Genomic DNA, 11,396 nt, shown 5'->3' with positions numbered 1-11,396 from the left:
ATTCCTTCTATAGTACCATCTTTAACTGTAAAGATGGTACTATAGTACCATCTTTAACTGTAAAGATGTTCCTACCATCTTTAACTGTAAAGATATTCCTATCGTACCATCTTTAACTGGACTCGTGTCATCTTTCTGTTCATCCTCGTGGGAACAACCCCCCCCCCCCCCCTCCTCCCCCCCCCCCCCCCCCTCCTCCTTCCTATTCCCTCTTAGTTTACATTTCCTTTTTATACAATAAACTATAACCTCTGCTCTGTTCGGACTAATCGTAGGTATATGTTGTTATATCTACTGTATCTATAATTATCACAGTTGTTCCATCACTGAACTGTATTTATCACTGCCTGATGGACGGGTCTTTACTACACAATGAACAATCAATAAAAGTCCTCCATTTGTACCATAGTCTGATGTTTCTGTGCTCTGTGTGATGAAATACAGTGTGTGTGAGTATAGCCTGGTCCAGACAGCGTGCTTTCTGGTCTAGAGGGGCGGGTAGGGTAGCCTGGCCCAGACAGCGTGCTTTCTGGTCTAGAGGGGCGGGTAGGGTAGCCTGGCCCAGTCAGCGTGCTTTCTGGTCTAGAGGGGCGGGTAGGGTAGCCTGGCCCAGACAGCGTGCTTTCTGGTCTAGAGGGGCGGGTAGGGTAGCCTGGCCCAGACAGCGTGCTTTCTGGTCTAGAGGGGCGGGTAGCCTGGCCCAGACAGCGTGCTTTCTGGTCTAGAGGGGCGGGTAGGGTAGCCTGGCCCAGACAGCGTGCTTTCTGGTCTAGAGGGGCGGGTAGGGTAGCCTGGCCCAGCCAGCGTGCTTTCTGGTCTAGAGGGGCGGGTAGCCTGGCCCAGCCAGCCTGCTTTCTGGTCTAGAGGGGCGCGTATAGGGCATGGAGCAAGTGCTGGAGAATATTGGGTCACCGATATTTGTTCTCAAACAATCAAGGACCCTCATAACTTTGAGGCCCATTTTTCCACCAGGGTTGAACCGGAACCGGTTCAGTTATTTCTTTCCTGCCTAAATATTGAACCTGGCAGCTGCCTCCATGACTTCCTCTCTAAATTACATTTGAACCTAAGCCTGCAATCACCATGTGACACTACTGGGAAAAAAACAGTGTGAAATGGAGTTCACATGATAAAAAGCCACTTAATTGGCACAGATAGCCTAGAGCAAGAATTCCAATAGCCCAAATCTGGGCCACTCGCTCACTCCAGCATGACGGAAATGCTGAAATAATATGTGACAATGATATGATATATGATATATGCTTTATTAGTCTTCAGACGAAGAAATTTGTCTTAGACAAAGGGCCCGCATGCAAGCGTAGCCCTTATGTCCATGTCGCCGCAGTGCAGCGCCAAATAATACAATATATACAATCGTGTAGACATCGCAGAACGTCCGAATGTGAATCGTTGCAGATTTCAACTATAGCGGTGTTCAGGCCACCTCCATGTACGTTGCATCATGTGTGAAGTTCACAGGATGGTCACATATTTCCTTAGCCCACCAATATCACCATAATTTGCCATGCTGGAATGACCGAGTGTGAGTGAGCGAGTGGCCGAGATTTTGGGTATTGGAATTTGGCTCAGACAGTGGCCTCGTGGTTAGAGTGTCCGCCCTGAGACTGGGAGGTCGGGGGTTCGATCCCCGGCCGGGTCATACCGAAGACTGTAAAAATGGGACCCAATGCCTCCCTGCTTGACACTCAGCATCAAAGGGTTGGATTGGGGGGTCGAATCTACTAATCAAATGATTCCCGAGCGCGGCGCACGCTGCAGCTCAGCGCTCCTTGGCTGCAGCTCAGCGCTCCTTGGCTGCAGCTCACCGCTCCTTGGCTGCAGCTCACCGCTCCTTGGCTGCAGCTCACCGCTCCTTGGCTGCAGCTCACCGCTCCTTGGCTGCAGCTCACCGCTCCTTGGCTGCAGCTCACCGCTCCTTGGCTGCAGCTCACCGCTCCTTGGCTGCAGCTCAGCGCTCCTTGGCTGCAGCTCACCGCTCCTTGGCTGCAGCTCAGCGCTCCACGGCTGCAGCTAAACCGCTCCTTGGCTGCAGCTCACCGCTCCTTGGCTGCAGCTCAGCGCTCCTTGGCTGCAGCTCACCGCTCCACGGCTGCAGCTCACCGCTCCAAGAGATGGGTCAAATGCGGAGAACAAATTTCACTGCGGTGACGTGTGTGACAAATCGTATGACTTTGACTTTGGCTTATGTGTTTTGGAATAACTGGAAATCACAGACAGACTTCTATATATCACCCCAGTGATATAATACTACAAAATACTTATTCATAGTTATTCTTATCCTACTGGGGTAAACCTACATGAGTCACTTACTGTATATGCGTCTCACTACAGTACAGGCACAGCTGAGTCAGGTTTGTGACAAACAATGACATTGAACAGTTCTTGATGTCAGCATGCAGCCAGTGACTGTATGTGAAAATGCATAATATATTTAAAAAAATCACACCTGCGTGAAGCGAGAGGCGCTCTTTGCATCATACATCATCATCTCATTCCCAGCAATCAGAATTGGTGTCCTCGCCGTCGACTTCAATATCTGTGTTTTACACAAACCCTCAAAGCCGAGGGTTTAAAGTTACTGGCAGAGCTGTGTACTTATTTTGCCTGTCATTGTCTTGGCCAGTTCACACAGACTTCAGTCTCAATGGCCCCTTTTCCACCGCTTCAGTTCTTTTTGGTTCTTAGTCCATGAGCCAGAGCTCCAAAATTGGAACGTTAATTATGAATTGAATGTGCAAAACCATACCTAGATTAACCCATTCTGAACAGGCACCGATTTTGGTGTCGGCATCATGTCATGCTTTAGCTATTTAAAAATAGCAGATCTACAAGCTCATATCGCGCGATACGAGCTTGTAGTTCTGCTATTTTTGAAAAATCGAAGAGCGACTGACATTTTTAGAATCTGATCTCAGGTCAGAATGGGTTAATCAGACCAGTGTGTGTCCAGTGGAAACCTTCGTATGAATCTGATCTGAATCTGATCTCTGAAATTGTTATCACCATGAAACTTACCCCGTTGATTACTTACACAAAGACAATGATGTATTGTATTACAAAAATTAAAATAGGCAAATTAGGCATTATATAGGAAAATATGCAAAAGAAAAAAAGAAAAGGCTACTACTGTGGAAGGGTTATCATATATTAATTTACTTATATTGATCCTATAAACAATTTAATATAGGTATGGTTTGGCCCACTCAATTCATATTAACGTTCCCAATTTGGAGGTCTGGCTCATGGACTAAAAACTGGTTCTGAACTGAACTGGTTCCCAACCGGTGGAAAAGGGGTCAATGTGGTTTTTACTGGTTAAATAAAGGTTAGAGCTGGGACTCGATTAAAAAAAAAAATCTAATTAATCAGAGGCTTTGCGATTAATTAATCTAAATTAATTGCATTTTAATCGCATATCATTATTTGACCCGAGAACAGTGAGAAAGCAATTTTTTTAAATGGATTTTGGTATACTAGTGAATCAATGAATAGTGAATACATAAGTTTAAGCAATAAAACATTGTTTTTGTAGTAATAGGGGTAATAATTCTCTCTCTCTCTCTCTCTCTCTCTCTCTCTCTCTCTCTCTCTCTCTCTGTAGGTACGACAACGAGTACGCCTACAGCCACCGCGTCATCGACCTTCTCCTGCACATGCAGAACAAGGAGGTCGTGTAGATGTTCCTCCTACTGCCATCTTTGACTGTAAAGATGTTCCTACCATCTTTGACTGTAAAGATGTTCCTACCATCTTTGACTGTAAAGATGTTCCTACCATCTTTGACTGTAAAGATGTTCCTATCGTACCATCTTTGACTGTAAAGATATTCCTATAGTACCATCTTTGACTGTAAAGATATTCCTTCTATCGTACCATCTTTGACTGTAAAGATGTTCCTACCATCTTTGACTGTAAAGATGTTCCTACCATCTTTGACTGTAAAGATGTTCCTATCGTACCATCTTTGACTGTAAAGATGTTACTATCGTACCATCTTTGACTGTAAAGATGTTACTATAGTAACATCTTTGACTGTAAAGATGTTACTATCGTACCATCTTTGACTGTAAAGATGTTCCTACCATCTTTGACTGTAAAGATGTTCCTATCGTACCATCTTTGACTGTAAAGATATTCCTATAGTACCATCTTTGACTGTAAAGATATTCCTTCTATCGTACCATCTTTGACTGTAAAGATGTTCCTACCATCTTTGACTGTAAAGATGTTCCTACCATCTTTGACTGTAAAGATGTTCCTATCGTACCATCTTTGACTGTAAAGATGTTACTATCGTACCATCTTTGACTGTAAAGATGTTACTATAGTAACATCTTTGACTGTAAAGATGTTACTATCGTACCATCTTTAACTGTAAAGATGTTCCTACCATCTTTAACTGTAAAGATATTCCTATAGTACCATCTTTGACTGTAAAGATGTTACTATCGTACCATCTTTAACTGTAAAGATGTTCCTATCGTACCATCTTTAACTGTAAAGATGTTCCTACCATCTTTAACTGTAAAGATATTCCTATAGTACCATCTTTAACTGTAAAGATGTTCCTATCGTACCATCTTTAACTGTAAAGATGTTACTATCGTACCATCTTTAACTGGACTCGTGTCATCTTTCTGTTCATCCTCGTGGGAACAACCCCCCCCCCCCCCCCTCCTCCCTCCCCCCCCCCCCCCCTCCTTCCTATTCCCTCTTAGTTTACATTTCCTTTTTATACAATAAACTATAACCTCTGCTCTGTTCGGACTAATCGTAGGTATATGTTGTTATATCTACTGTATCTATATCTACACAATTATCGCAGTTGTTCCATCACTGAACTGTATTTATCACTGCCTGATGGACGGGTCTTTAATACACAATGAACAATCAATAAAAGTCCTCCATTTGTACCATAGTCTGATGTTTCTGTGCTCTGTGTGATGAAATACAGTGTGTGTGAATATAGCCTGGTCCAGACAGCGTGCTTTCTGGTCTAGAGGGGCGGGTAGCTTGGCCCAGTCAGCGTGCTTTCTGGTCTAGAGGGGCGGGTAGCTTGGCCCAGCCAGCGTGCTTTCTGGTCTAGAGGGGTGGGTAGGGTAGCCTGGTCCAGACAGCGTGCTTTCTGGTCTAGAGGGGCGGGTAGGGTAGCCTGGCCCAGACAGCGTGCTTTCTGGTCTAGAGGGGCGGGTAGGGTAGCCTGGCCCAGACAGCCTGCTTTCTGGTCTAGAGGGGCGGGTAGGGTAGCCTGGCCCAGACAGCGTGCTTTCTGGTCTAGAGGGGCGGGTAGCCTGGCCCAGCCAGCGTGCTTTCTGGTCTAGAGGGGCGCGTATAGGGCATGGAGCAAGTGCTGGAGAATATTGGGTCACCGATATTTGTTCTCAAACAATCAAGGACCCTCATAACTTTGAGGCCCATTTTTCCACCAGGGTTGAACCGGAACCGGTTCAGTTATTTCTTTCCTGCCTAAATATTGAACCTGGCAGCTGCCTCCATGACTTCCTCTTTAAATTACATTTGAACCTAAGCCTGCAATCACCATGTGACACTACTGGGAAAAAAACAGTGTGAAATGGAGTTCAAGTGATAAAAAGCCACTTAATTGGCACAGATAGCCTAGAGCAAGAATTCCAATAGCCCAAATCTGGGCCACTCGCTCACTGCAGCATGATGGAAATGCTGAAATAATATGTGACAATGATATGATATATGATATATGCTTTATTAGTCTTCAGACGAAGAAATTTGTCTTAGACAAAGGGCCCGCATGCAAGCGTAGCCCTTATGTCCATGTCGCCGCAGTGCAGCGCCAAATAATACAATATATACAATCGTGTAGACGTCGCAGAACGTCCGAATGTGAATCGTTGCAGAGTTAAACTATAGCGGTATTCAGGCCACCTCCATGTACGTTGCATCATGTGTGAAGTTCACAGGATGGTCACATATTTCCTTAGCCCACCAATATCACCATAATTTGCCATGCTGGAGTGTGAGTGAGCGAGTGGCCGAGATTTTGGGTATTGGAATTTGGCTCAGACAGTGGCCTCGTGGTTAGAGTGTCCGCCCTGAGACTGGGAGGTCGGGGGTTCGATCCCCGGCCGGGTCACATACCAAAGACTGTAAAAAATGGGACCCAGTGACTCCCTTCTTGGCACTCAGCATCAAAGGGTTGGATTGGGGTGTCAAATCTACTAATCAAATGATTCCCGAGCGCGGCGCACGCTGCAGCTCAGCGCTCCTTGGCTGCAGCTCACCGCTCCTTGGCTGCAGCTCACCGCTCCTTGGCTGCAGCTCACCGCTCCTTGGCTGCAGCTCACCGCTCCTTGGCTGCAGCTCACCGCTCCTTGGCTGCAGCTCAGCGCTCCTTGGCTGTAGCTCACCGCTCCTTGGCTGCAGCTCAGCGCTCCACGGCTGCAGCTAAACCGCTCCTTGGCTGCAGCTCACCGCTCCTTGGCTGCAGCTCAGCGCTCCTTGGCTGCAGCTCACCGCTCCTTGGCTGCAGCTCACCGCTCCTTGGCTGCGGCTCACCGCTCCACGGCTGCGGCTCACCGCTCCACGGCTGCAGCTCAACCGCTCCTTGGCTGCAGCTCACCGCTCCACGGCTGCAGCTCACCGCTCCACGGCTGCAGCTCACCGCTCCACGGCTGCAGCTCACCGCTCCTTGGCTGCAGCTCACCGCTCCTTGGCTGCAGCTCAGCGCTCCTTGGCTGTAGCTCACCGCTCCTTGGCTGCAGCTCAGCGCTCCACGGCTGCAGCTAAACCGCTCCTTGGCTGCAGCTCACCGCTCCTTGGCTGCAGCTCAGCGCTCCTTGGCTGCAGCTCACCGCTCCTTGGCTGCAGCTCACCGCTCCTTGGCTGCGGCTCACCGCTCCACGGCTGCGGCTCACCGCTCCACGGCTGCAGCTCAACCGCTCCTTGGCTGCAGCTCACCGCTCCACGGCTGCAGCTCACCGCTCCACGGCTGCAGCTCACCGCTCCTTGGCTGCAGCTCACCGCTCCTTGGCTGCGGCTCACCGCTCCACGGCTGCGGCTCACCGCTCCACGGCTGCAGCTCACCGCTCCAAAGAGATGGGTCAAATGCGGAGAACAAATTTCACTGCGGTGACGTGTGTGACAAATCGTATGACTTTGACTTTGGCTTATGTGTTTTGGAATAACTGGAAATCACAGACAGACTTCTATATATCACCCCAGTGATATAATACTACAAAATACTTATTCATAGTTATTCTTATCCTACTGGGGTAAACCTACATGAGTCACTTACTGTATATGCGTCTCACTATACAGGCACAGCTGAGTCAGGTTTGTGACAAACGATGACATTGAACAGTTCTTGATGTCAGCATGCAGCCAGTAACTGTATGTGAAAATGCATAATATATTTAAAAAAATCACACCTGCGTGAAGCGAGAGGCGCTCTTTGCATCATACATCATCATCTCATTCCCAGCAATCAGAATTGGTGTCCTCGCCGTCGACTTCAATATCTGTGTTTTACACAAACCCTCAAACCCTCAAAGTTAAACCCTCAAAGAGGGTTTTACCCATTCTGACCTGAGATCAGATTCTAGAAAATGTCTATTACATCCTGACAGTTTCATTATTAATCCATTCTGACCTGAGATCAGATTCTAAAAGTGTCTTCGATTTTTCAAAAATAGCAGACCTACAAGCTCTTTTTTTTTTATGAGCTATTTTTAAATAGCTATAAAGCATGACATGATGCTGACACCAAAATGGGTGCCCGTTCAGAATGGGTTTAAAGTTACTGGCAGAGCTGTGTACTTATTTTGCCTGTCAATGGCTACGTTTACATGAGCAGTTAAATCCCCTTTTCATGCCGAATGAACGTTCATTCCTATTAAACGTTATGTAAACACCTACAAAAACTTACATCCGAATGAAAACGCTCGATGCGATCTAAAAACCATTCCGATGTCACTGGCCGGATTACTCCGATGTTCAATGTGATTGAAAGAAAATTGGACTCATGTATAAACTGCTTCGGATGTAAATTCATTCTGGTCTTTCTGAGCATGCTCATTTCCATTGCGCTCCAACTCCAAGGCGCTCATAAGCCTCATATCCAAGGCGCGCCGAGGAGTTTGCACATAGAGCGCGTTATTTCGTGCATTTTGTGTGTGTGTGTGTGTTCAACGGTCTCTCTCTCACACACACTCTCTCTCTCTCTCTCTCAAAAATAACGAGCGACCCGATACAATAATAATCAGTGTGTTGCGTGCCCTGGCCGTGCTGTAGATAATAAAGTAGGCTACACATAAAAACAAGATGATCACCTTCCCAGCAGGTGGGGAAAAAAAGACGGTAAACATAATATGTATGTCCGTCCCTATCCAAGCAGCAGCCTCAAAACTACTGCGGAATGAAATGCTGGGATTTCAAAGTGTCGTCTTTCGTCTGAAAGTCACAATGAATGAACTGCCTATATTTTATGTGTCCAACAGATGGCGTAGTTTCACGTGAATTAACATGTATCATGTCTTCTATCACTTCTCCATATAAACACTCATTCGGAATGACCATTTCCCATGTAAACTCGCGGTAAAAAACATTACATCGGATGTATTTTATTCGGAAGTATTTATTCGGAATGATCACCCTTCATGTAAACGTAGCCATTGTCTTGGCCAGTTCACACAGACTTCAGTCTCAATGGCCCCTTTTCCACCGCTTCAGTTCTTTTTGGTTTTAGTCCATGAGCCAGACCTCCAAAATTGGAACGTTAATTATGAATTGAATGTGCAAATCCATACCTATATTAAATTGTTATCACCATGAAACTTGCCCAGTTGATTACTTACACAAAGACAATGATGTATTGTATTACAAAAATTAAAATAGGCAAATTAGGCATTATATAGGAAAATATGCAAAAGAAAAAAAGAAAAGGCTACTTACTACTGTGGAAGGGTTATCATATATTAATTTACTTATATTGATCCTATAAACAATTTAATATAGGTATTTTGGGTTTTGTCCACTCAATTCGTATTAACGTTCCCAATTTGGAGCTCTGGCTCATGGACTAAAAACTGGTTCTGAACTGAACTGGTTCCCGACCGGTGGAAAAGGGGTCAATGTGGTTTTTACTGGTTAAATAAAGGTTAAAGGAGCTATAACATAAAATTAAACTTTTTCAATTTCTTTTGTGTTTTTGAGGCTCCCATATGTGTTTTCTATCCCCACAAATATTTATTTTTTTGAACAATCAGGCTTTCATGTCATATGGGTGTTTTAATGGAAATTGCTCTCAGGAACAGCTCGACTGATTTTGGCCTCATCGTGATGTCATCAATGCCACCCTACTTTGTATAATTCCTCCTTCTTCAGTCTTCAGTTCCAAATTTGCATTTCCACTTTGTTTACAATGTCCACCATTGTTGATTTTCCAAGCTGGCATGGAATGTAAACAAGCCTGGGTTTATCTAGCATCAGTATTATAATGACTCAAATATTAAATAATCTGCATATCAGCACCCCCACCACCTCAGGACATTGTGGTACTGCAGCTAAAACTGCTTTCAAAGTCCAGAAAGAAATGCCAAGGCCTGGTTATATCAGAGTGGTGATTGAGGCTCAAACCATTAGAAATAACTTTGAGGGACATATAGACAATATGATTATTAAATATTAAAAGCAGTTTTAAAATGTATGTTATTTGCGCTTTAAATAAAATAAATAAATAAATCCTGCATAACTTCCAGGTGATGATGATGATGATGATGATGTCACCGCATACAGCGCATAAACAAACGAGCAGGTTGTTTATTTTCACTTATAGAATATTTAAAAATGATACACATTGTCAATGAAAAATGTGAAGGAGACCCTCCAGGGGTTAAGGAAGTGTCATTCTCTAGGAATATGTATACATTCATCACAGGATCAATAACTACATCCACTTTGAATAATTTATACAGATCTATCACAAATAAAACATATACCTACAGGGGACAACAATACGGACCGAACAATATTAACCGTTTCAGCGCTACTAGCATTTATTGAACAGGTATAATCTAATTCACGCCAGCTCCAGTCGAGCTCTTATTTTGAAAAGCTGCACAGTTCCAGTCTACCTTGGAAGCATAGACTGTAAAAAATATGGACAAAGCGTTCCCCGGGTCTAACATGGACGTAAAACGAAGCCTGTAATTCTATGGTAATTCCTGATGTAAGTCGCCATCTTTCTAGATCCGTTTTAGCCCAGCTGGCCATTGGCTGGCCCAGACAACGAGGCGGGACTTCCCCCCTTCTTCTCCGTTGGTTTTTATTTTGACTCGAGTGGGAGGGGGATCCCGATCATAGACTGTAACGGTAGCCACGCCCCTCAGAACATACGCGACTTTATGGTCATTTTTTAAAATAAATGGGACCATCATTTTCCAAAAAGAATATTATGACATGAGAAATGAGACTTTAAACTAGTGACTGGAAGCATAAAGTATTCATGACCATGTTTATTAAGGTAATACAGTCTAGGTGAAGTTGGGCCCAAATACATGGACCTCTATGGGTTTTTTTGGGCCCAATGACAGCGCCACAACAGGCCATTATATGAATCGCGATTTCCTTAGTGGCTTCACAAAATATCTGTCTGCCTCTGCCCCCCTGCTTGGAAGTAGACTTCCGAGACAGGCCTTGTTTACAGTGTGACTCTATCAGTGTTGTTTTCGTCGACTAAAACTAAGACGAAAAATATTCGTCGACTACCTATTTTCACTGACAAAAACTAAATGGAAACGAAATGAAAACTAAGCTACGACGACTAAAACTAAGACTAAATGTACTGACAATTTCGTCAACAAATAAAAACTAGACTAAGATGTTAGGAAGGGACTAGTGGACAAGAGATCCAGTATAAGTCATTTTACTCTTGGCTGCATGCTGAAAACAGCAGATCCACAAGCTCACAACTGAGCTTGTGGATCTGCTAAAATGTGACTAAAACTAAGTGAAAACTATTCAAGAGACTAAAACTAAAATCTAAACGTGCTGCAAAAAACAACACTGGACTCTATGACCTTACAGCTGCTATGTGTATTGCATCTCTCAGCACTCCTGTAGTCCCTCCCACTCCCACACCATCCGCTGCGCCTCTATTCCTGCCTCTACGGTAGCCAAACGCCGCAGTCGAGTCAGTCGTTCACTTTGTTTATGTGTTGGTTGTGCTCTGCTGTGTGTGTGTGTGTGCGGGCATAGTGCAGACTGCTCTCCTCTCCTCTCCTCTGTCTAGGGCAGGTTACTGCTGCTCTCCTCTCCTCTCCTCTCGTCTGTCTAGGGCAGGTTACAGCTCCTCTCCTCTCCTCTCTTCGGTACAGGGCAGGTTACATCTGCTCTCCTCTCCT

Source organism: Protomyctophum parallelum (genome assembly GCF_964188405.1).
Source record: "Protomyctophum parallelum genome assembly, chromosome: 1".
NCBI lineage: Eukaryota > Metazoa > Chordata > Actinopteri > Myctophiformes > Myctophidae > Protomyctophum > Protomyctophum parallelum.
This window is presented reverse-complemented; position numbering follows the sequence as displayed.